This window comes from Sesamum indicum, linkage group LG6 (genome assembly GCF_026168435.1).
Source record: "Sesamum indicum cultivar Baizhima isolate 11 linkage group LG6, ASM2616843v1, whole genome shotgun sequence".
Taxonomy (NCBI): domain Eukaryota; kingdom Viridiplantae; phylum Streptophyta; class Magnoliopsida; order Lamiales; family Pedaliaceae; genus Sesamum; species Sesamum indicum.
This window is the reverse complement of record NC_142662.1, coordinates 10,646,566-10,672,986: the sequence shown is the minus strand read 5'-3', so window position 1 is coordinate 10,672,986 and position 26,421 is coordinate 10,646,566. Positions and strand designations below refer to the sequence as shown.

The following is a 26,421-nucleotide window of genomic DNA, read 5'->3' as shown; positions in this document are numbered from 1 at the left end:
TTTTATGTCGCTATAGGACTTTATTAGTGAGGTAGTTGTATCAGTTAAGAGCCTGAAGCTCTATATGTATGTGTACACTGGTTCGTTTACAAAACAACCAAGAAACAGAACTCATAAGCTCTGCAATACATTCAGTTTTTGCTTCAAGAATTTGTTTTCATTCTTCAATGAAAGTTTCTCTGTTTCTTCTATTCCAAATTTCACAACAAACCTATATAATAAATTGGACTCCGAGTCTAATTTTTCCTCCAACTAGTTCTTTAACATATGTAGGACCATTCTTCATACTCAAGACTTTTGTAGGACACAGGTTTGCCAATCCATATCAAATATGGTGTCTGGATCACCACTTAAAGAAAACAACATATTTTACAACTTGACGGTTTTTCGAAAGTCCACATCTAGACGGACCAACTAATTCAATGAAGTACCGATTGAACCATGTCCAATCAAGGTTCGATTTCTTCCTTACCAGAGACATTTCAATATCGTCTCTTTCAGAGAAATTTCACTGAATGAGAATTCTATTCTCATTTTCGGATGTTTCAAGAACTTCTCACTAAATACGCACCACCTCAATCCCATCGAGGAATTTATATCCATAACCAGTTCTCCACCACAAAGTCTAATTTTTCTGAACTTTCCAGAAGTCCTTAGACTTGTGAATCCTCTACTGGTATTTATGTATTTAGTAACTTATAGATTTCTATTTTTGGAACCAATCCAATAGATCGGTTTTGACAAGCATTTTTTGTCCCACAAAGTGCTTTCATGGCTTTCTTCCTTCTTAGAAAGGATTCATAAGTTAGTAAACTCAAATCATCTGATGCTAGACTTTTTGAATCTACCAACCTACTCATCCTAACTAGAGTGATATTGCCTAGCTCATGCATGCCATTTTCTGTAAGCTATGTTCTTGACCATTCATTTAGTCATTTTTTTGGAGCATGCATAATCCAATTATGCAGTACGACAATTTAATAACTCAACAAGATCCAAAAGAATCTTTTATTGATCAAGTTTAGTGTCTAATTTGTCCAACAATTGACTAACAACTTGATCATGTTGGGTTACATAATCGTATACTATTTCAACATGAATACTATTAGCTAAGTTGATTTAGTCTTATTGCTTTTAATGGTCCAGCCATTCCTTAGCTTTAAGACTATTTTTCGTAGCATTCTATTTCTCTTCATTTTAGCAAATCATTTGTAGAAATGCGTTTTGAGAGCAATTGTCCAACACTTGGGAATCTGAATAGTAATCATATTTTAGTTTGGGTGAAGGGGAGTTCACGATATTCCCTCTTGTAATTCCTTTCGCCAATTTTATGCAAACATCATAAGTAAATTTTGACTGCCGAATCATTATTCTATTTTTCCTTTCATCTTCGTCCATCAAGGCGATAGGAGCGCTTGGGGCGATTGCAACAACTAACTTTGCTTCATCGTTCTTTCTCATTCGGCGTCTGGCTCCATTGCCTTTCGCCTTTGAGGTCAAAGCCTCCAAATCCAAGACCGACGGTGCAAATTCTTCAATCGTTGTCTCGTATTGGTCCCACCATTTTATCAACTTATGAAATGGTCTTCTCAAGCCCATTTAGAGTTTATGATAAGTAGGTCGAAGGAGGAATGAAGAGACCTGAAGGATTATGTCAATATACATCTTCCCTAAAAATCGACATTATGGTCTTAGAGCTTCTCCACAGGGGATTGCGTCTTAGCCCAATGTTTGTGTACAAACGATCTTCAGTTATGTGAGCTTCAAAAAATGCTTCTGTCGCGGCATATCCAATATGCCGGTTCGATGTCGCATAAATTGATTTATGTAGAGCATTTATTGAACCAACAACGTCCAGCCTGTCATACCGTTCACGGGTGATAGAAGCAGGTATGACGTTGTGCTTGCTATTGTCCTTATGCTTTTAACCCTGAACTTCAAGCATTCCTTAAGCAAGGACTCCTTTCAAAAGATCAGTGGAAATGGTCTTCTAATGAAATAAGCCTATGTTCGAAAATCGAGGACAATCCTCCGATTTTTGCAGTCAATTTTAATTGATTGTGTTCCATTAAATAAATATCAAAATAAAGAAAAATTAGAAAACAATATCCTAAACATAATTGAGACAATGTTTTAAGTATTTTGATCTAATTAATTTACAGCTTTGTTTTCATAGATCCATGTGCTACTATGCTTGTTCTTATCATTTGAGAATCTAATCAACTCTTAGATTTAATTAATTATTTCAATGAACTGGAAAGAAATTCAACTTAGTGGAAAAGATAATTCATGGTGTGAATTGAAGGATATGTAGGCAAACATAGATGTGATTCATCTGATTACATATGTTTTTCACAAATCTTAATGCATTATTGTCACGATTTAAATTGGAGAATTTCACTATTTTCTTGATAATAATAGATTTGATATAACTCGAGAGAGTATATTGAATTAACTTGCAAGAAACCTCAGTGTATGAAAGCATTGCTTGCTAGATTAATTTGTGAATTCTGCATTCATTGCATTTATTAGGTGAACCATTAAACTTAGCATGTTTCTTATCTTTGAATATTCTCCAACACATTCGTTTCCTTTATTTTAGTTAATAATTGTTTTAGTAGTAGTAGTAGTTAACCTATCGCTTGTTTTACGTTCATCCAAATAATCATAGATTAGTTATAGATTGGTAATTATTGCATTTAAATCCTCATGGGAATGATATCTATTATATTACTGGATAGCTAGTGTACTTACTAGTGGTCTATACATATTTTAACAGTCAGAGACAGATAGTCAGAGACAGATAGCCAGAGGCTGCATAATTAGCTTGTAATTAAGGGGGAAAATAAAGAAGAACTCTACGTGTTCAAATAACTATGTGAAAAATCTATCTCTATGTTCAAATACACATCCTATAAAACAAGAACAATTCAAAGAAATCTATTTCAGATTTTGGAATACCTAAACATATAACTTATTTAATAAGGATTAAATGTGTATAATTTGAAAATGACAATAACTTAGATTACCTCACTTTTTTTCTTTTTTCCAAAACTTATGTCTTTTTTGTTAGCATAATTCTTTAAGTTTTTTTAATTTTCAACAAAACATCAGTAGCACAAAAAGTTCGATTCTTAAGCTGTTTTGTTTTGTTTTTGTTTTTCACAAAAACATTGATTACATATTAAGTCAATGTCAATAAACTGACAAATATATTGATTCAATCAATAAACTCATAGTATAATAAACTCACATTAACTAAGACAAACATATACACATCTGGTAGGACTCGATTCCATAGCCGCCAATAATCTATTTTTATACTAATTTTCTATAGAACCTAATTAGTAGTTAAGAAAAGGTCTCAGAGAATATTTTTAGGCCATTACTAGTTTGAGTTTAATTTGCTTCCACTTGTAGTTGGTCCCTTTGCCAGTGCCCTAGTCTATGAGTCCTTTATATGTGTTTCTGTGCGTTACATTTGTGTATAGTTATTTTGCTTCAGTTCAAGAAACTCTGCTTTAATTCATTTTCAGATCTTTGTTTACAGTTTTATGCTTGCAAGACTGCTCTTTCCAGGATGTTGATATGAATTTATTAGGATACATATGCATATGAGAAGGTATGAAATTTCTTGATTTTGCATTTTGTAACGCAGGGAAAAGTGGAGAAATTTTATGTCCTTGCAAGCAATGTGTTCATTGATTTTAATACAATGTGAATTGGAAGAGAAAACATAAATGAGAGGTTGTCTTAAACAATAGAGATAGATTTATATTTTGTGGGTTTCGTAGTAACGTCAATTTTATGTGATCATTTGGTTTAGTTGAAGAAAAATGTTGATCATATAAGAAAAGAACTCTCTGGCCTTTGAAATGAATGATTTTCATTATCTTTTTAAGCCACATGCTAATGATGAATTGCTCATTGAATTGCTTAAGAAGGGTCAGTGACAGGAGAAATGAAGGAAATTGAGAAGGAGGATCAGGATGAAATAAGAGAGCTGCAAGAGGATGTGAAGAGGATTACTCCATGTACGCGGAATGGTTGCAAGTTTACTAATTGGAATCATGTGTGATAGTAATGAAGCTCAATCTTACAATTGATCTTGTCCCAAACCTGAATGTGCCAGCTGCTCTTCTTGCTTTTGTGTTTATTAGAACATGAACAAAGCTTCTCTAAAATACCAAGTTCATGACGACTCTATTTACGATATAGGAAAATACAATTATTGAGACTTGTCCAGTTGCTTGCTATAGCATTGCTCTGGGAGGTTAGGAAAGTCGAAATGTTGAACCTACGTTGTATGTGGGCTCTATTTTATTGAATATCACTTCTTGTGGAATTAGTTGTTGATTTCCATAATTTACTTAGTTTTCTTGGCTGACATGGTATTCTCAGGTGGTGTTGGGTCTTATCTTTTAGGATTGAATAAGAGGATATATGAAAAGGCAGGAGTTGACACAGAAGAGAATTCAACTAGGAGTTATAAAGAACTTGGGCTTGATTGGATGATTGACTTTCTTTTTGGAGTTAGCTTTATTATCTTGTTAGCTCTGATTTCTCTCATAAAGTTAGCTTCATCAGGTAATCCTTTCTTCACGAATATCTATGTTAGAAACTCTTAGTTCTAGTTCCTGTATTTCTTATCTTTTTGGCAGATTATAATCATAGATTATAAATTATATTATCCAAGTGGAGTTGCAACTACTGTTCTGGTCAATAGGTTTCACACTATACCGAAGGAGAAAAGATGGAAAAGTAGGCACTTTTTAGTTCTTGTTATTACAAGTTGAATTCTTTCATAACTTTTAGTAGAATGACTAAGTTTGTTGTACACCTTAAACTTAAGGTAACAGGTTCGTTGATTCAGTCGCTCTTAAAAGAACATTGCCTATGAACGCAAGATCTATATTTATTAATTTATGTGGTGTCATCAAGGAATTGTGCTCCAAGGATATTGATACAGTGATTATTGTGAAGTGTTTGGTTTAGTTTGGTTTTTTTAACTAAATTTGGAGCTGATTACATTCTTTCAAGTAGTAAAGTTGAATATTGTATCTCATTGTGAAGTGGTTTTGTGAATTAAGCTTTATCGTAAAGCTTGGTTTTATAATTCTTATCATGGACTAAACTAGCTTTTTAAATTTTAAGTAGCAATAAAGAAAATAGAGTAAGAAATATAAACAATAATAGGAGTCTAATACACAACAGATTCTAGCAATTTAATAAAGTTCGATATCATAATACAATATATCATTTATATTGAAGAAAAAATTATGAAAACTGACTTATATTCTTTTTGCAATTAGCATTTGTTAATCTTCAAGTGATCCGATCCAATTCTTTTTGCAAGGGGAATGGCTTACGTGGCACAATTGTAGTACTGATTGCCGTAGTTTATGGAAGCGATTAGACTGAATGCTAGTGAATGACATATGGGTGATGAGATGGCCGAGGGCTTCCTACATAAGCCTCACACCACGTACTTTCGATCATTCCCCCTTGTTTTTAGAGGGGACACCCAACAACAGTTGGGAGGTATGTTTCGTTTTGATAACTATCTTGCTTTATCCTCCCAGTTTATTCCTAGTGTGTAGAATATTTGGCGGCACCATATTGTGGGAATTCCAATGTACTCGATTATGCGTAAACTCAAAGCACTAAAGCCCGTGTTTCGACAACAGCGAAGGAATAAGGGGGATTTGTCACGTAATGTGCAGCTGGCCAAGGACTTTCTTGATACGGCTCAGCGGTTACTTAGCATGATTGACATAATTCTCTGCTCTTGTCACTTGAGCATTATTTCAGATTGATATATGCACGAGCAGTGCAGCTTGAGCATGTTATGCTTCAGCAGCGTGCCAAGATGCAATGGATGAAAGGAGGAGATCAATGCTCGCGAGTATTTTTTCCAAGAAATTGTGCAGCGCCGTACAAAATGATGAATTTTCCAAATTGATGATGAGCTTGGCCATACTCGTAAGGATTACCAGGAGGTGATCCAGGAGTTTATTGGGTTCTATGGCAACTTGCTGGGAGCGAGCGGAGCAGAAGGTTTCTAGACCTTCGGTACCTACATCCGTGGGTACTCCACATTGTGACCAATGAAGAGGCTCGAGTGATGATGCGTCAGTGTCAGATGATGAGGTTAAATTGGCTATATTTGATATTGCAGCTGATAAAGTCCCTGGGCCAGATGGGTATACCTCGGGATTTTATCAAGCCGCATGGTCTATTGTGGGTGCTGAAGTGAAGCAGGCTGTTCAGGATTCTTCACCGCTGGCAGACTCTTGAGACAAGTGAATGCTACGGTTCTGGCACTCATCCCCAAGGAACATAATCCTATAAGTGTATCTGACTTTAGACCGATTGCTTGTTGTAATATTTTGCATAAAGTTATTACTAAAATCATTGTGCAAAGAATGAGTTTGGTGATGGATAAACTTATTAGTCCAGCGCAGACAGTTTTTGTTCCAGTTCGCTCTATTAGCGATAATATACTACTGGTGCAGGAGCTTTTTACAGGGTATAATCAACAGCGCTTGCCACCTCACTATGCCCTTAAGGTAGATATACGTAAGGCATATGATATAGTTGAATGGGATTTCCTCATTGCTACCTTGCAGCTCTTTGGATTTCCTGACAGGCTTATTCATTAGGTGGAAGAATGTATTACTAGTACCTTGTTCTCTGTTGGATTATTGGGAAACCATATGATTTCTTTGCTGGTGCTCGGGGTCTTCGCTAAGGAGACCCCATGTCCCCATATTTATTTGTCTTGATTATGAAAGTTTTGAATCTTATTTTGCAGCAACTAACTAATCAAGACAGGAGGTTTGTTTTTCATTGGAAATGCGAGCCGTTGAGATTGGTTTAGCTTGGATTTGCTGATGACCTATAACTGTTCTATCGGGCTGAGCTAGAGTCCGTACGAGTGCTGAAGCAGGGACTTGACTTATTTAGGGATTTGTCCGGCCTTCGGATCAGGGCCCAAAAGAGTAAATTTATTATCTAACGATCAGCTATGGGGATTCGGGATTTGCTTATTGACCAACTCCACTTCCAAGAGGGACTTCTGCCAATGAAGTATTTGGTACTTCCTCTTATCTCATCACGACTCACTATTTTGAATTGTCGGCCCTTACTGTTAAAATTGGATCAGCACATTAAAGGATGGGAGGGCACAGATTTATCTTATACAGGACGAGTACAGATTATTAAATCTGCTCTTACTGCCTTTAGTACCAATTGGACGTCTGTTTTATTCTACCCAAAGGCATCATTCGAGAGATAAAAAAATGGTTGAGGACCTTCTTATGGAAGGATCATCTGCTCGAGGGTATGCAAAGGTGGCATGGGATTGCGTATGTCGTCCTATTGATGAAGGTGGTCAAGGGATCCAAGATAATACTACTCTTAACCACGCACTTATGGGACTCAAATTGTGGCAGATTATCCGCGGCTAGCGAGCTTCTATTTGGGTTGGTTGGATACATCATACACGCTTGAGAAAGGTTACTATATGGACGGTCCCTGAGCGAGGGGGTTCTTGGGTTTGTAAGAAACTCCTTTGCTTACGGCCACTTCTCCGGCCTTTTATTCATTATTTCATAGGGGATGGAACTATTTTTTCGCTATGGCACAATCCTTGTCATGATCTAGGTCCACTCATCTAGCAGTTTCCGCATGGCCCTCGACTTACAAATACTATGGAGACGGACAAGGTTTTGGTTTTCCTTTTAGATGGGCAATGGTGTTGGCCCTCTATCACTAACACTCACTCCCTACATCTCTTGCAGTCTCTTTCACCCATCCATGGAGGGGTTGATCGTATCCTTTGGCGGTCAAGAGATACACAACTAACAGTTGCTATGATGATTCGTTCACTACGGGGTGAAGGGCCCAAGGTAGGCTGGTCTTCACTATTGATGGGCCGCTTCAAAACTCCTAGACATAATTTTGTATTATGGTTGGCAATCCTTGGTAGACTCTCTACTATGGATAAGCTTTGGTTGGCTCATATTAATAGTTCCTCCGTACTTTGTTCTGATGGTGCTGATGAGACCCATGATCATCTTTTTTTCGCTACACTTATTCAGGGTGGCTACTTGACGGTGATTCGACGCACACTTCAATTTGATTGGCCCAACCGAGTTTGGGGCATTGACATCTTATGAGCTGCTAGCAGATGGAGAGGCAAACACTATGTTTCTACGGCCTACCGCACTCTTTTGGTCTCGTATGTATACCATATCTGGCATGAGCATAGCATTAGGCGATTTGATGGAGTACATAGAGATACATGAACTGTAGGTGCGCTGATGGTTCGAGATGTGCAGCAGAGGATTCTTAGTGTAGAATTACCTATTGCTATTAGCACTTGTGCGCTTTACCGCTTATAGCGGATTCTTTGGCCTGTCGAGGAAACCGCTTGATTAAGCAAGATGTATTGTACTATTATACTTTTTTTATTTAATAAAATTTACCTTTACCAAAAAAAATATTCTAGACATGAGTTTGTAAGCATATACCAAATTCATGCTACTAGAAAAGACCCGATTAATTAACAAAAAAAAATGAATGTTGTGACTAGTACAGCTAAAAGAATCCATTCCCAATGAGAAGGAAATCAAAAGTAAAACATATATTTAACGCACTTAATCTTGAGTAGTTTAAGATTTCAAGTAAAATTGATGATAAACATGGGCGGTATTCGAGAAGATGAAGGAAATAGTAAGCTATAAGTAAAAAAGATGACACTGAAATTCAAATTCCAAGTAATAGGGAGATAATTAATAAAATATCGAGAGCTTCTAGGAAGTAAATGAAACCAAGCAAGAAGATTTTTCCCACCAACAAATTTGAACACGCAAATAAACGAAACTATATGTTTACATAGCAACCCATTTAGTTATATTATTATTTATCTTTTAAATTTTTCATTAAATAGAAAGCTTATACAATAATTTTAAAAAGTTCGAAATCGTTAAGTTTAATAATGAATATGATCATTTTATTATAAAATACTTATTAAATTGCAAAATAATATTTGAAATACTTTATATTTTTACTTAATTAAATTATTAAATAATATAACTATTTTAGCAAGGTAATAAAAGCAATTAAGAAAGAAACTTAATTGCTGCAACTTAACTTATTGCAGTAAAAGATTGTGAGTCTAATCCTCATTATTCTTGCTTTGAGAGGTTCCCACACAGTCAATAAAGCATTAAAAATTGCCAAAGGAACTTAATTTATTAGGAACCACTCTATAATATCTGCATTGCATAAGCCCATGCTCCAATTTATTTTTGCAATAAAAAGAAGGCACCTTTGTCACTCCTTTGTACATTTTAATCTATCAATATGAATTAACAAGTTGTTTTACAATCATCGACCAGTACAAGTTAACTGTCAGCAACCTTTAGTTATATAATCAAATTCTGTTAAACTCACTGATCGAAATTGAGAGAAAAATTTAAACACTGACTTTAAAGTTTAGGGATGTCTTTTTAGGAAAATTGTCAGGATACCCAATCTCTTCTAATATAAAAATAAAGCATATAAAATTCAGCCCAGTCTAAGAAAATTGATATAGCAAATTATTATCAAAGAGAAATAAAATCCAAACAAAACCCTTAAGGCTCAAATAAAATAAAAAATCTTAGTCCAAAAAATAAAACCCACAATCAAAAAAAGAAATTAATAAATAAATGAGCCCACAACTTATGAGCCCAAGCAAAAAATCAAAATGAACATATGTATCAAAATAAAAAAAAAAAGCCGAAACTTCAAACTCAACATCAAAAAGTAAAAATTTAATACAAGCATTCTGTTCTTTTACTCGCTTCATTTCTCTCTTTTTCCTTCTTTGTTCACAGATACAAGAAGGGGTTTTCTTGGTCGTCTTTCTCTCTCGCAAGAACCACCGATCCTCTCTTCCAGCCACAGTGGCAATTGACCACCGCCGGCAACCATCTTCTGACATTCCGGCCACCGTTTGCTGCCCAACCCGTCATCTTCCGACGACCCACGCCCCCCCACGTGCGTCTTCAGCCTGCTTTGCAAACCCCCTTTTTTTCTCCCATTTGCTCACTTTCTCTCTGTCCTTCGCCGTCGCCGAAGACCAGCGCCGACGTCAAACTGCCCTCACCCCCATGATTCTTTTCTGACCATCCCTCGGTCTTCGACCCATTTTTTTTTTCCTTTTCTCGATCTATACTCTTCTCTCCCCGATCTACCAATCTGCCGGTGCCGGTATTTTTTCAAGTCCTCTCTCACAGCCAATCATTTCCCCCTTATCAAGTTTCCGGATTACCATACCCTCTCAAAATGGGTTCCATCTTTTATGTTTCCTCACCGCGATGGGGAGCGTAATTTCATTGAGATGGGAAGCACCAGAGCCCTCATCTGCGATCCACACCCCAAGAATACCGTCCCTTGCTTCAAATGCTTAAACACAAAAGGGCGAACAAGGACAATCCAAACCATTGACTGAAGAAGATCCAAGTTATTGGGCCTCTCAAAGGAAATACATTTCAAGAAATTCATCAGAACAGTTTGCTCAGCAGTTGAGGATGTCGAAATCATTGGTGGCAGCTTAAATGTAGCTGTCTCACCTGTTCGAGATGGACTTGGTAAAGTAAAACCAGTTTCTCAATTGATTTTGTTCGAGAAATATTTATGGCTTTCATCCTCTTTGTTTTGCTTGATCTTAGAGTAGATTTCTGGTTTTTTGGAAAAAGTTGGTAGTTAATTGCTGATACTAAGTGTAACTTAAGTTGTTGCCTGGTCATAAACATGAGTTTTTCATGTTTGTTTTTGTTAATAGTGAATTTGGTCATATATTTTGGTGTGTCGATGTAATAGGATTTGCCTTTCATCTATTTGTTGAAGATAAACACGGATATTAGTAGTTTTATGATTGTGGTGGTGTTTTGTGGTATCCAGAGGTAAATGTAATGTTTGTTTTAGGTGGAAATAGTAAGTAAAGTTTGTGCAATGAAAAATGAAGCATAAACATTGCGTACATGCTAATTTTGAAGCTTGCGGGTAAATGATTTGCTAAGCATAGTTGCAACTCTTATTTGATTTCGAAGAGAGATTTTCTTATTATGATAATTACAGTAGTTGAGCTCCAGCTTGGACTAAAAAACAAATATTTTTCAATAGCTCCTTTTTACTTGCTGGTGGTTAAGTATTTCCTTATTGATTTATGTTAAACGAACTGATTTTTTTTTTTACTTTATTGTGTAGGCTTTTTATTGATAAACTTCACTGATTTTCTTCTTGTCCCCCAAGACCAATTTCCAGTGTTTCCTTATGTTCCTTTTAACTTTTACAAGAGGAAATGTTTATTGCATTATTATTGAGGCAATGAAGAATGATGTCAATATAAAGCGAGTTTCAGCCTCCTCCAAGCATTTGTGCACGTCTACATTGAACGTATTTTGTCCTTTTTTAAGTCATGATGGTGTAGTCTTTGAGAATGTGGTGAAAACCTTTACTCCAACTTGTACACTCATGCAGACATATCACATGTGTGTATATATAATGTATGATATCTCAAATTTTGTCCGGACCTAGAATCTAGGTCTCTTTTGTATATAGGATACTTAATGGACCATCAATTTTATATCTTTATTTGAGCATATGATAAAAATTCCAATAAATTGTCCTCGTACTTAAGCTGTTTTTGTACTGTTGCTTTCTTTCTGCAAGAGCTTATATAGTTCCATCCCTGACATGCACCAAGGGAAGAAGCAACACGAAGATAAAGTAGACTGTGGATGATCATGTGCATGTTCTTTTCCTGCATTTTTCTGGAATAGTAATAATAACAAACGATAATACTAATTTGTAGATGGGTTGAACTAGCTAAGGGTGATGTTATTTCGAAAAATTAGTAAATATGATTCTAGCTTGCAGGGACTGTCACGTGTCAGCATATGTGTGGATTCTGATTATTCTGTGTTCATACATAGTAAGTGAAATAACTTTTTTGGGCCTCCCAATTTATGGTGTTTTGCTGATTTGGCATGACGAAATTCTGCTGCGAATTGTATGAAGGATCACCTATATGAGGAGTGTTTAAAATGTTGTTTGTAGCTGAATACACTGCGGATAAAAATATGGGGCATACTTTTAGTAAGTTAGAGATAGAATCTCAAGATGATAGTTCAACTGAGGAGACTGGTGGGAGCCCTTGGTTCGATAGAAAGTTGGATTTTTCAGACCATGATATTGCTCAGCTAACAAAGCTACAATCAGTAGATTGATCCATTGTTTATTTTATAATCCTATTTAAATTGTTGTATTGATGATTCCTTAGGCATGTGAAGACATAGCCTGTACAATGAATTCTGTGGGTCAAATCCTGAGTGGACAAGATAAAGATGGATGGTATACAGAGTAGAAAAAGAAGGCATATGAAACAATGAAACCAAAGAGAATACGAGAGGAGGAGATACTTCGTCTAATGGAAGAAAAGGAACAACTGAAAGAAGTAAGTCATTACTCAAAAACTGCATATGAATATGTTTATATGTGGATGTGCTTGCATGTTTTTCATTTATCTAACACATTATTTAATCTACTTGATTCTTCTAAAATAGCAAGAGAAGCTGTTTACAGCTGCTTCAAAAGCTGAAGGTGCTGAGATGAAAAAATAGACGATGGAGATGCAGAAGTGGGAAACGGGGAAATATACTCTAAAATCCATTGTAGGTGAAATTGACAAAAATGTGGTTGAATTGGGATCAATTGGAGGTAGGATTTTTCGTTATTTGTGTTTCTTTGTTTCTTCTTCCTTTGGAATCCACTCACCGCGTTCAAGGCGCCTAAGCTATTTTTTCGCTTTTGTAGCTTAGGACATCTGGTCACAAGGTTTGCAGAAAAAGGGGTTACATATTGCACGACGTCAAACCCCATGGAAAGAACTATTGTATGGACTACGGTAGTTCCTAAAGAAACTTATGTGGTAATTGATCTTCCCCTATTGGTGAACGTTTTTATGAAGATTTTCTATGTTCTCATTCATTCAATTACCATGTATGCTATTTTAATACCACTTTGCACACATATGGTGTATAAATATGTGAATTAACTAGAATTATTTCTCTTATCTCTGTTTTCCGATTTCTCTTAAAAATAATAGTTTTTTGGCTCTTGTTTCTAGTTTTTACATTCTGAATCCTAGTTGTTGAATTACAAAGGATAAATGGGAAGAACTCATTTAAGGCTCTTTTGGTTCACGAAAAATTGGGCAGGAGAAAGAGGATGTGGGGGTGCATTTTTAGTGTTACTTGAAAATAGTTCTATTTTCAAGGAAATACGCAAGTCACTAGGATTAGATAACAAATTAATGTAATTGTGCAGCTCTAGCTTAAGTAAGAATTAACGTAGATTACGTGTTGAACCTCATGCATCGATTGTGCAACTCAGATTCCATATTTCCAACTTTTTTGCGTAAATGAATTGCAGACTTCAATATGTTTAAATGGATTATTCTGCATAATTGATTTTTGTTGCTGCTGAAATTCATTCTACAGAATTAGTGCACAAAAAATGTGCAGCAGAATCAAGTGAAATGCTGCAGTTTTCCTGTTTCGTTTGCCCCATACAATTTCTGCTACAGCAATGATTTTTTATAAGTGATAGGTTGTCTTACACTGACCTCTCTATTTTTCTCGTATTTTTTCAACAGATTTCTGAAGATGCCTTGGAGACAAGCACAAGAGAACTAGGAAGCAAATGAGGAAAAGCAATATCGACGAAAGAAGAAAAAAGAAACGAAGAAAAAAAAGAATATCCGCAAAAAAGAAAAAAAAAGAAACAGAAAAAAGCAATATATAGAAAAGAAAGAAGAAGAAAAAGAAACAAAAAAAAGGGAATATCCGCAAAAAAAAAAAAGAAAAAGAAACCGAAAAAAAGCAATATATTCAAAAAAAAAAAAAAAGCAGAAGAAACAAATGAAAAAAGCAATATCCAAAAGAGAAGAAAAAGGAAAAAAAGCAACATCCACTCGCCAACTTGGAGTTGTTGCTCTTGATGCACATACAATTGGGTGCTTGGAAAACAATTTTACTGCTCGCAAGATGAAGACACAACCGCTACTGCATGCAAGGTACTTGGTTTGTAGTTTGTTGTTTAAGTGAAATGGCTTTTAGTTAATTTATTTTGGTTGTAAGAAGTAGTTTTCATTAATAATATAGGATGTGGCTTGCATAGTTGTTTGTAGTCGTTTATTACCTCCACAAAGTTACCCATTGTAACTCATAATACTTGAATCAAACTAGCTTTTCAAACAAAAATAGAATCACTTTGTGTGTTTGTGCGGTTGGAACACCCCGAACACTTGTTCATGGAAACTAGTCTTATAATAACAGCGTTGAAATTGAGCACATCACAGCTGGAATTGCGTATTGTAGGCCAAAATGGAATGGAAAAGCTCGACTTATTTTTCTGTAGTTCTCCACAGATATGTATTGCTTCCTAGGCTTTGAGTTTCTGTAATGCCTGGTGTAGAAGCATTATTATTTACTTTATCTCACGTGAAAATTATATAAATCTAAAGAGTCTCGTGCTAGTATTTCTTGAAATTTTGTTTGATAAGGATTTTATAGTATATGAAAGTTATGAGAATATGTGTTCTCTGTATGCTCATTATTCCAATAATTGAGTGGATTCATTCCCTCGTAGCTGTATTGTTGTTTTGGAGCTTGCCCGAGAAGCTTCCCTTCTAGCAGATTGGCTACGTCACGAAAACATTGCTGCCATCTTTTCAGTGACCATACTGAAATATGTGAGTGGTGGTGACGTATTGATGGCAGCTACGATATTTTTGGATCCTTTTGTATTCATTTGACATGCTTCTTACCCGTTTCTTTCAATGCTATTCAAGAGAGAGAATTTTCATTGATAGGGCTCGATTCCATCTTATCACCTACCTACTTAAATATGTGAATTAATGTGGATTGATCCATTGTTTATTTTATAATCCTATTAAAATTGCTTGTTTTGTTTTGTCTCCTCCAAGCATTTGTTTTGTCTTCACATGCCTAAGGAATCATCAATACAGCAATTTAAATAGGATTATAAAATAAACAATGGATCAATCCACATTAATTCACATATTTAAGTAGGTAGGTGATAAGATGGAATCGAGCCCTATCAATGAAAATTCTCTCTCTTGAATAGCATTGAAAGAAACGGGTCAGAGGCATGTCAAATGAATACAAAAGGATCCAAAAATATCCTAGCTGCCATCAATATGTCACCACCACTCACATATTTTCAGTATGGTCACTGAAAAGATGGCAGCAATGTTTTCGTGACGTAGCCAATCTACTAGAAGGGAAGCTTCTCGGGCAAGCTCCAAAACAACAATACAGCTACGAGGGAATGAATCCACTCAATTATTGGAATAATGAGCTACGGAGAACACATATTCTCATAACTTTCATATACTATAAAATCCTTATCAAACAAAATTTCAAGAAATACTAGCACGAGACTCTTTAGATTTATATAATTTCCACGTGAGATAAAGTAAATAATAATGCTTCTACACCAGGCATTACAGAAACTCGAAGCCTAGGAAGCAATACATATCTGTGGAGAACTACAGAAAAATAAGTCGAGCTTTTCCATTCCATTTTGGCCTACTATATGCAATTCCAGCTGTGATGTGCTCAATTGCAACGCTGTTATTATAAGACTAGTTTCCATGAACAAGTGTTCGGGGCGTTCCAACCGCACAAACACACAAAGTGATTCTATTTTTGTTTGAAAAGCTAGTTTGATTCAAGCATTATGAGTTACAATGAGTAACTTTGTGGAGGTAATAAACGACTACAAACAACTATGCAAGCCACATCCTATATTATTAATGAAAACTACTTCTTACAACCAAAATAAATTAACTAAGAGCCATCTCACTTAAACAGCAAACTACAAACCAAGTACCTTGCATGCAGTAACGGTTGTGTCTTCATCTTGCGAGCAGTAAAATTGTTTTCCAAGCACTCAATTGTATGTGCATCAAGAGCAACAACTCCAAGTTGGCGAGTGGATGTTGCTTTTTTTCCTTTTTCTTTTCTTTTGGATATTGCTTTTTTTATTTGTTTCTTCTGCTTTTTTTTTTTTGAATATATTGCTTTTTTTCGGTTTCTTTTTCTTTTTTTTTTGCGGATATTCCCTTTTTTTTGTTTCTTTTTCTTATTTCTTTTCTATATATTGCGTTTTTCTGTTTCTTTTTTTTTTCTTTTTCGCAGATATTCTTTTTTTTCTTCGTTTCTTTTTTCTTCTTTCGTCGATATTGCTTTTCCTCATTTGCTTCCTAGTTCTCTTGTGCTTGTCTCCAAGGCATCTTCAGAAATCTGTTGAAAAAATACGAGAAAAATAGAGAGGTCAGTGTAAGACAACCTATCACTTATAAAAAATCGTTGCTGTAGCAGAAATTGTATGGGGCAAACGAAACAGGAAAACTGCAGCATTTCACTTGATTCTGCTGCACATTTTTTGTGCACTAATTCTGTAGAATGAATTTCAGCAGCAACAGAAATCAGTTATGCAAAATAATCCATTTAAACATATTGAAGTCTGCAATTCATTTACGCTAAAAAGTTGGAAATATGGAATCTGAGTTGCATAATCGATGCATGAGGTTCAACACGTAATCTACGTTAATTTTTACTTAAGCTAGAGCTTCACAATTACATTAATTTGTTATCTAATCCTAGTGACTTGCGTATTTCCTTGAAAACAGAACTATTTTCAAGTAACACTAAAAACGCACCCCCACATCCTCTTTCTCCTGCCCAATTTTTCGGGAACCAAAAGAGCCTTAAATGAGTTCTTCCCCTTTATCCTTTGTCATTCGACATCAAAAGATAATCGTAGACACAACTAGGGTTCAGAATGTAAAAACTAGTAACAAGAGCCAAAAAACTATTATTTTTAAGAGAAATCGGAAAACAGAGATAAGAGGAACAATTCTAGTTAATTCACATATTTATACACCATATGTGTGCAAAGTGGTATTAAAATAGCATACATGGTAATTGAATGAATGAGAACATAGAAAATCTTCATAAAAACGTTCACCAATAGGGGAAGATCAATTACCACATAAGTTTCTTTAGGAACTACCGTAGTCCATACAATAGTTCTTTCCATGGGGTTTGACGTCGTGCAATATGTAACCCCTTTTTCTGCAAACCTTGTGACCAGATGTCCTAAGCTACAAAAGCGAAAAAATAGCTTAGGCGCCTTGAACGCGGTGAGTGGATTCCAAAGGAAGAAGAAACAAAGAAACACAAATAACGAAAGATCCTACCTCCAATTGATCCCAATTCAACCACGTTTTTGTCAATTTCACCTACAATGGATTTTAGAGTATATTTCCCCGTTTCCCACTTCTGCATCTCCATCTTATATTTTTTCATCTCAGCGCCTTCAGCTTTTGAAGCAGCTGTAAACAGCTTCTCTTGCTATTTTAGAAGAATCAAGTAGATTAAATAATGTGTTAGATAAATGAAAAACATGCAAGCACATCCACATATAAACATATTCATATGCAGTTTTTGAGTAATGACTTACTTCTTTCAGTTGTTTCTTTTCTTCTATTAGACGAAGTATCTCCTCCTCTCGTATTCTCTTTGGTTTCATTGTTTCATATGCCTTCTTTTTCTACTCTGTATACCATCCATCTTTATCTTGTCCACTCAGGATTTGACCCACAGAATCCATTGTATAGGCTATGTCTTCACATGCCTAAGGAATCATCAATACAACAATTTAAATAGGATTATAAAATAAACAATGGATCAATCTACTGATTGTAGCTTTGTTAGCTGAGCAATATCATGGTCTGAAAAATCCAACTTTCTATCGAACCAAGGGCTCCCACCAGTCTCCTCAGTTGAACTATCATCTTGAGATTCTATCTCTAACTTACTAAAAGTATGCCCCATATTTTTATCCGCAGTGTATTCAGCTACAAACAACATTTTAAACACTCCTCATATAGGTGATCCTTCATACAATTCGCAGCAGAATTTCGTCATGCCAAATCAGCAAAACACCATAAATTGGGAGGCCCAAAAGTTATTTCACTTACTATGTATGAACACAGAATAATCAGAATCCACACATATGCTGACACGTGACAGTCCCTGCAAGCTAGAATCATATTTACTAATTTTTTGAAATAACATCACCCTTAGCTAGTTCAACCCATCTACAAATTAGTATTATCGTTTGTTATTATTACTATTCCAGAAAAATGCAGGAAAAGAACATGCACATGATCATCCATAGTCTACTTTATCTTCGTGTTGCTTCTTCCCTTGGTGCATGTCAGGGATGGAACTATATAAGCTCTTGCAGAAAGAAAGCAACAGTACAAAAACAGCTTAAGTACGAGGACAATTTATTGGAATTTTTATCATATGCTCAAATAAAGATATAAAATTGATGGTCCATTAAGTATCCTATATACAAAAGAGACCTAGATTCTGGGTCCGGACAACATTTGAGATATCATACATTATATATACTCATATGTGATATGTCTGCATGAGTGTACAAGTTGGAGTAAAGGTTTTCTCCACATTCTCAAAGACTACACCATCATGACTTAAAAAAGGACAAAATACGTTCAATGTAGACCTGCACAAATGCTTGGAGGAGGCTGAAACTCGCTTTATATTGACATCATTCTTCATTGCCTCAATAATAATGCAATAAACATTTCCTCTTGTAAAAGTTAAAAGGAACATAAGGAAACACTGGAAATTGGTCTTGGGGGACAAGAAGAAAATCAGTGAAGTTTATCAATAAAAAGCCTACACAATAAAGTAAAAAAAAAAATCAGTTCGTTTAACATAAATCAATAAGGAAATACTTAACCACCAGCAAGTAAAAAGGAGCTATTGAAAAATATTTGTTTTTTAGTCCAAGCTGGAGCTCAACTACTGTAATTATCATAATAAGAAAATCTCTCTTCGAAATCAAATAAGAGTTGCAACTATGCTTAGCAAATCATTTACCCGCAAGCTTCAAAATTAGCATGTACGCAATGTTTATGCTTCATTTTTCATTGCACAAACTTTACTTACTATTTCCACCTAAAAGACAAGGAGGAGGGGAAGAGTAAGGTCCTCGGAAGAACACCCTTTGAACTACTATATATCCAATTTTCTTCCACTTGTGACTCGGTATCCATACCAAAGACTACAAGGGAAGCCTTGTGTGCCCCTTTTCTTATCACTATAAATAGGAAATTCGCACCTTGGTTCTTACGCAGCATTTTATTCTTACGACAGTCTTTCCTTATTGGCTGTATTGATGCCATAAAAGACAGGAAATCAAAACTATTGGACTACCCATAATCTCGTTTCAAAGCAAAGAACCTGATTCACCTTAGACTACGATATCTCGAGTTGATCAGCGTAGCGAAACAATGGATTAATGGTAAGCTATTATGGGTAATATCATAGTAATCCCTACTCACTATATTTATATAATAGTAATGGCTGTAAGGGTTGAACGGAAAGGTGTTCCTCGGTTGAGTGTACTTTAAAGATCGAGGAGAATGTTACTAAAACTCAAAAGTCAAAAAGAAAAAAAAAGGCTACGCTCCTATAGAGTCTGATTCTCCCGACCAACAACGGGTCCAGTCCAGGCTTCCTCGAACCTAGCGCTATGGTTTCCTCTAATTAATTTATTCGAGCTGCTGACCGTAGAAGAAATCTCAGCGTCAGGTGTACCAACCGGGTTCATCTGCTGATGGATTATAGCAAGCGGGCAAGAAAAGAAATTTCCTATTCATCTATATAGGTTTGTACTTGTTTTCTTGGAACTGGAAGGCTTTCTTTACAGGGCCAGTCTGCCTGATCTAGAATCTTTTATTTGATGTTTCGCTTGTCGAGTCAAGAGAATACTAGGTAAATAATTACCCGCAGAACGGTACGAGGCCAATGAAAGACCTGGTCTTGGATAAGCAGTATCCCCACCCGAGCTCTAATTCCATACTAGATTTGCCGGTTCTTTGTCCGGAGCGGCCCCGTGAGGATGCGGAAAGCCAATGATAAAAGTACTTAAATAGGCTCTCTTCGAAGTATTTAACCCTATCCGTGGCGGCGCCTATAGTTTAGTAGGTACGAACTTCAATTTCCCATCATAGCACTCTATGGTTCAGCGGGGAACTATTGAAGCTTTCCACCTATATGTATTGTTTGAGCGTAAATAGACACGATGTTCGGTACGCGTCCAGTCTTGTTCCTACAGCTCTCCTCTCTGGTTGCGCGTTCAACTACTACAACCTTAAAACTGTGCTCCGAGGCCGCTTTTAACGCTGACACTGCTCCCCCTCGATGTTTCACTCACCCGTGAGTTGCGAAAATGGTTAGGTCTCCTACGAAAGACTTAAAGGAAGAGAACTTTTCAAGGGAAGATTCGAGAAAGCTACCAAACTCTACATGTCGGATAAGGTAGGTCTAATCAATCAGTGGATTCAAAGCTGCTTTCTTAGAATTTGGACAAGCCAAAACATTAATAGGTTGCTGGCGAGCCTTCTTACCAAGCTGTCTTTCCATGTCCGTGTGCGAAGTTCGGACTTTACTCCGCTCCGAGAGAGCTATACGTCCTTCGGACCCGTACTCTGTGGACTGTGCGTCCCTTGTTTCATGGGTCAAGCTTTTGGTCCAAGCCTCAAGACCATGTGAAAGCTGTCATTAATAGAGTGCTCATCTCTTCGATCTCTTTCTGTCTGCTCTCAATGAGAACATGTCCGGACCAGGCTATTAATTAAATAGAAATCCCGTTAGTGAAGTCAACCTAGGAGTTGACAACGACTAAGCTTTTTTTCTTGACACTAGTCTTAGCCTTTATATATAATTATAAAGACACCTTGTCTTCTTTCCTCATTTTCAAAGAGAATTACTTGCTTGTGACTGGCGATGATTTGCTTTCAGGCGTTGGTTACACTGACCTAGCGCCTCTCAAAGCAGCTATCTGAAATGCATAGAAAGCTGTTTGATGCCTAGCTAAGTTGAGTGCTTTCGCGCCTTGCGTGCTTAGACAATAAGTAAGGGAAGATGCGATTGCAACTGATCGAACCACAGGCACAGGAATGAGAGCTCAAGCATAACCGACCTATAGAATTGGGAGGAAGACTCTCTAATCTACGGAACCACAAGAGGGGCTGCTAAGCTGTCTACTTTTGTACTAGAGTACGGGAAGATATAGAGCAGTAGGGATCTATTCTTTACTTTACTACAGTAAGGGTAGTGATTTTTTCAATAGAATAAAAAAGACACAAGTGCGCTTCCTTCGCTAATGAATGAGATAAGGCTTAAGCTAAGCTCCCAGTCCAGTCGTTAAAAAATTGGATGTTAGTGCGGGTACCTTCCCCTTTTTCAGAGCTTCCTGGTTCGATAAGTTTGTTTATAAGTGTTAGCACACGCAGGGGATCTAAATGAAAACCAAGAAAGAACTCGACTGCTGCCATCCGGCTTCTCGGTTAGTGTGGTGCTTGCCTCTTCTTCTCTTACTATAAGAGAGAAAAGGTAGAATCTAGTATAGGAGGAGGGAAGTCTACTATTCCTATACTTGAAATCGGGGTTTCCGTTAGTGCTAGTGCTGGTCCATTTCCCTAGAGGAGGTTTTCTTTTAGGTTAGCGCTTGCAGGTTCAATCTCTGTTACTATAAGAGATGCTGAAAATCAGTCTTTCTACCTTTCTCTATACTAGAGCATAGGGGAATCACACTTTACTTTATAGACAACCGGGGCATCAGCGTACTTCACGGCTAACTGAAGCCAATGCAGATAATTCCTTTTCCGAATGAAAGACGATAGGGAGACTCCTATGTGCGAATTCACATAATCGTAAGTTTTCTTCTCCGCCTCAGTCAAGACTGCCTTTCTACATCAAGATCTGGCCCTGCCCCAAGATAGGAATCAAACCTCGCTCGATGCTTGGAATAGGACCCACGGGGTGGTAATATCAGATGCAGCAAAGAAGTGACACAAGCTCCTCTAGCTAGTCTTCTGTGGAGGAAGGGGAGTAGCACTAGGGCTTGTAACTGATTTCACTAGTCTCAGGAGACAGTCACTTGCCCAGACGCCCTGATGATAAGCGATCAACGGGGGGATATTTGGTGTTCTTTGGTGATTCCCTGATTTCGTGGTCTTCCAAGAAAGAGCACGTCGTGGCACGATCAAGTGCTGAGTCTGAGTATCGTTCCTTGGCTCACACTGCATCTGAACTTGTGTGGCTTCGCTCTCTATTGACTGAACTGAGTCTGTTCTCTCGGCAACCTTCAACCATTTGGTGTGACAATGTGAGTGCTGCGTCATTGGCCTTAGCCCAAGCACTCAAGCACTAACTAAGCTAATTGCCCAAGCACTAAGCAGCTAATTCAAACCAAAGCATAAGGCGAGGAGAGAGCTGAACGCCAGATGCGGATGAAATTCTAACAACTGCGCTTACGCCTTTTGTTCACACCAAGACTGAACCATGTGAAAGGAAAGCTAGTCGAACTAGAGCGGGAAGGATAGGAAATTAATGCAATCAAAGAAGATGAACTTGCGGGTAATATACTGTAAGACTGACTGGCTTCGAATGAGGCTTTGAAGAAAGAGATAGAGGTTCTCAAGCAAGAGCGGATCTTCAAGAGCAAAGACCGGAGAACTGTAAGAGCTGATTTGTCTCAATTAGGCTTTTGACGACGCAGAGAAAGATCTTATTTGAATTTAGGGGATTCCTCTATAAAGAATAAGGGAGAAGATCTACAACTCTTGAAAGAAGATAGGTCTTGTCCCGCTCCCTGACTTCGCCAACGCATATCGCTTCTTTCAAAGCAAACTCTCTTCTACATCAATCACGACTCCTTATTGAGGAAAAAGAACAGGAGGAATAGGAATCCAGTGCAAGCATTGGAGCTCTTGCTGTAATCTATGAGTGGTTGGCGCATCTGCTCTTTCAAAACCCAGCTCCTTTCCCTCTCTTTTGAGTCGAGTGAGAAATCCCAAAGGTCAAGCTATTTCATTACTTAATTCCTTAATTGAAAGACTTTGTAGTCACCCAGTGAATAAGCGTCTCTAGAGCCGATACTAGATTGTCACAAGCGATCTGCGAACATCAACAAAGACTACGCAGCGGAACTTCTCTAACTTTTTTCAGTATTTCATTCGCAAAGGAAGTAGCTCGCCTAAGACCTATTGAGTCAGTCACCCTACTTCTCTAAAAGAACAGCAATGTCACAGGCGGCTATGCGACATGTAGCTCTCAGAGGTTCCGTCCACTCATTCCTTAATAAAGGTCTTTCCTACTTATGTTCCAGCAATTGATGAACGTTCCATCCGGGCCCGGGCCTTCTCAATCAATATTCCCTCCTCCTGACCCAAACCGGTAGTCCCACCCCTTATACCACGGTGGTAAAGAGAGAAGGAATTCACCCGGAGGCGGCGACGGTTAGGTGTTGATGCCTCGTTCATTTGCCCGTCCTTGTCTCAGCCTTTCTATTCAAAGTTCCTCGAATTACTCCGTAATTCCTATATCCGTCTAGTCTAGCAGCCCTTTTTCGGATAATCCAGCGGCAAACTACTAAACCCCATGAGCAGTACAAACTACGCGAAGGCATTAGGGACTTGTTCGTCGCATTCCAAGGAGGAATATAGCTTAGCTATGTTCCCCAAAGATACCTACGGGATGGTCCCCCATAACCAACCCCCTTCTATTCTGAGCGAGCCAAGACCTCTTCGTGTATTCGACCCATAAGAGAACTATCTTAGCAGCCCGCTACCTTTAAGCTAATAAAAAATCCTTACGCACTTCTCTCTTTCTGTTAGAGATGCCAATATCAACTCGTCTATCTCGCCTGCGAATCCGTGGCTAGTCATTCCCACCTTCATAGCATAGGAAAGAACTTCAAGTCCGGATCTAATCTAACGGCTATGTGCGGATCGCCTTGCGCTTGGTATTCATCCCTTCAGCTGAGCTAAAGTCAGCATCTTCTTTTCTAGTGGTTGTAGCTCTTGTTTATTCTTTTCCTACGGCATCAACCGGACTAGGAACTGCTGGCCTAGTTGGAACTACTTGTCCTCTTCATTTTCCTGAGCTAGGTAAATCCTTCTTCATAAGCCGGCTAGTCTATCCATCTGAGCTTTCGAGTCGCTCATCTGATATTTCTTTTGTTGTAGACGATGAACCGATTCTCAATTACATCGAGCCTCCCCCCATTTCAACTACACTACGCCCCCCCACTACGTCGCTGGGTTTCCCTTATGCCTAACGTAACCATTAAGCCGTCTTCGCGGCCTTTTTCGCATCCTAGCCTGATAAACCGCAACTAGCTGGGTCAGCCTTACTCAAGTTGTAGAACGATGTCATCTACATAGCACTCAACCTCGTGATGAAGAAGTTCTTTGAAGATGTTGGTCATTGCTCACTGGTAAGTTGCACCGGCATTCTTTAGACCAAAAGGCATCACCTTGGTTGAGTATATACCAATAGGAGACCTCAGGGCAACGTGTTTTATATCCTCCGTGGCCATCTTGATAACTGGACCGAATGTCTCATCATAGTATATACCCTCTTGCTGGTTGTAGCCTTTGAGTAAAGAGTCGCATCCCTACGATACTGATCACTCGTCACTCGCGGCACACTTTCTATATCTCTATCTCTGTCTTCATCGAATTTCTGCTTTCTTTCTGTCTTTTTTTAGACAAGCATAGCCGTATCTTAGCTCCCGTTGACCGGCTTTGCGGGACCGCCATCAGGCCAGGTCCACTCTTGGCTAAGCTCTTTGGGCGGGACTTTCTCGATACGACTTCTCTTGCCAGAAGACAGACTGACGTCATACGATCTTTCTTCTCTTAAACTATGAAATTCCTAGTCAGCTTCAGGTGTGGGCTTGCCCATCTCAAACAGGTGAGACAGCTACATTTAAGCTGCCACCAATGATTTCGACATCCTCAACTGCTGAGCAAACTGTTCTGATGAATTTCTTGAAATGTATTTCCTTTGAGAGGCCCAATAACTTGGATCTTCTTCGGTCAATGGTTTGGATTGTCCTTGTTCGCCCTTTTGTGTTTAAGCATTTGAAGCAAGGGACGGTATTCTTGGGGTGTGGATCGCAGATGAGGGCTCTGGTGCTTCCCATCTCAATGAAATTACGCTCCCCATCGCGGTGAGGAAACATAAAAGATGGAACCCATTTTGAGAGGGTATGGTAATCCGAAAACTTGATAAGGGGGAAATGATTGGCTGTGAGAGAGGACTTGAAAAAATACCGGCACCGGCAGATTGGTAGATCGGGGAGAGAAGAGTATAGATCGAGAAAAGGAAAAAAAAATGGGTCGAAGACCGAGGGATGGTCAGAAAAGAATCATGGGGGTGAGGGCAGTTCGACGTCGGCGCTGGTCGTCGGCGACGGCGAAGGACAGAGGGAAAGTGAGCAAATGGGAGAAAAAAAGGGGGTTTGCAAAGCAGGCTGAAGACGCACGTGGGGGGGCATGGGTCGTCGGAAGATGACGTGTTGGGCAGCAAACGGTGGCCGGAATGTCAGAAGATGGTTGCCGGCGGTGGTCAATTGCCATAGTGGCTGGAAGAGAGGATCGGTGGTTCTTGCGAGAGAGAAAGACGACCAAGAAAACCCCTTCTTGTATCTGTGAACAAAGAAGGAAAAAGAGAGAAATGAAGCGAGTAAAAGAACAGAATGCTTGTATTAAATTTTTACTTTTTGATGTTGAGTTTGAATTTTTAGTTTTTTTTTTTATTTTGATACATATGTTCATTTTGATTTTTTGCTTGGGCTCATAAGTTGTGGGCTCATTTATTTATTAATTTCTTTTTTTGATTGTGGATTTTTTTTTTTTGGACTAAGATTTTTTATTTTATTTGAGCCTTAAGGGTTTTGTTTGGATTTTATTTTTCTTTGATAATAATTTGCTATATCAATTTTCTTAGACTGGGCTGAATTTTATATGCTTTATTTTTATATTAGAAGAGATTGGGTATCCTGACAATTTTCCTAAAAAGACATCCCTAAACTTTAAAGTCAGTATTTAAATTTTTCTCTCAATTTCGATCAGTGAGTTTAACAGAATTTGATTATATAGCTAAAGGTTGCTGACAGTTAACTTCTACTGGTCGATGATTGTAAAGCAACTTGTTAATTCATATTGATAGATTAAAATGTACAAAGGAGTGACAAAGGTGCCTTCTTTTTATTGCAAAAATAAATTGGAGCATGGGCTTATGCAATGCAGATATTATGGAGTGGTTCCTAATAAATTAAGTTCCTTTGGCAATTTTTAATGCTTTATTGACTGTGTGAGAACCTCTCAAAGCAAGAATAATGAGGATTAGACTCACAATCTTTTACTGCAATAAGTTAAGTTGCAGCAAT

At 37.6% G+C, this 26,421-nt stretch overlaps 2 long non-coding RNA genes across 4 annotated transcripts; one reads left to right on the top strand and one right to left on the bottom strand.

The window, feature by feature from the left end:
- Window positions 1-9,822: 9,822 nt before the first annotated feature.
- Window positions 9,823-16,596, top strand: LOC105180265 (uncharacterized). Of its 2 annotated transcripts, none has more exons than XR_016065952.1 (5): window positions 9,823-10,640; window positions 12,335-12,508; window positions 12,618-12,771; window positions 12,868-12,982; window positions 13,709-16,596. It is a non-coding gene; the product is annotated as an uncharacterized LOC105180265 (long non-coding RNA). The 2 variants fall into 2 exon arrangements; XR_016065953.1 differs by having other exon boundaries at window positions 9,824-10,640; window positions 12,868-12,961; window positions 16,369-16,596.
- Window positions 16,171-17,436, bottom strand: LOC148787738 (uncharacterized). 2 transcript variants are annotated; one of them, XR_016065955.1, is made up of 3 exons: window positions 17,342-17,436; window positions 17,131-17,245; window positions 16,171-16,382 (listed from the first exon to the last, which is right to left on the bottom strand). It is a non-coding gene; the product is annotated as an uncharacterized LOC148787738 (long non-coding RNA). The 2 variants fall into 2 exon arrangements; XR_016065954.1 differs by lacking the exon at window positions 17,342-17,436 and having other exon boundaries at window positions 17,131-17,318.
- Between the last annotated feature and the right edge of the window lie 8,985 nt (window positions 17,437-26,421).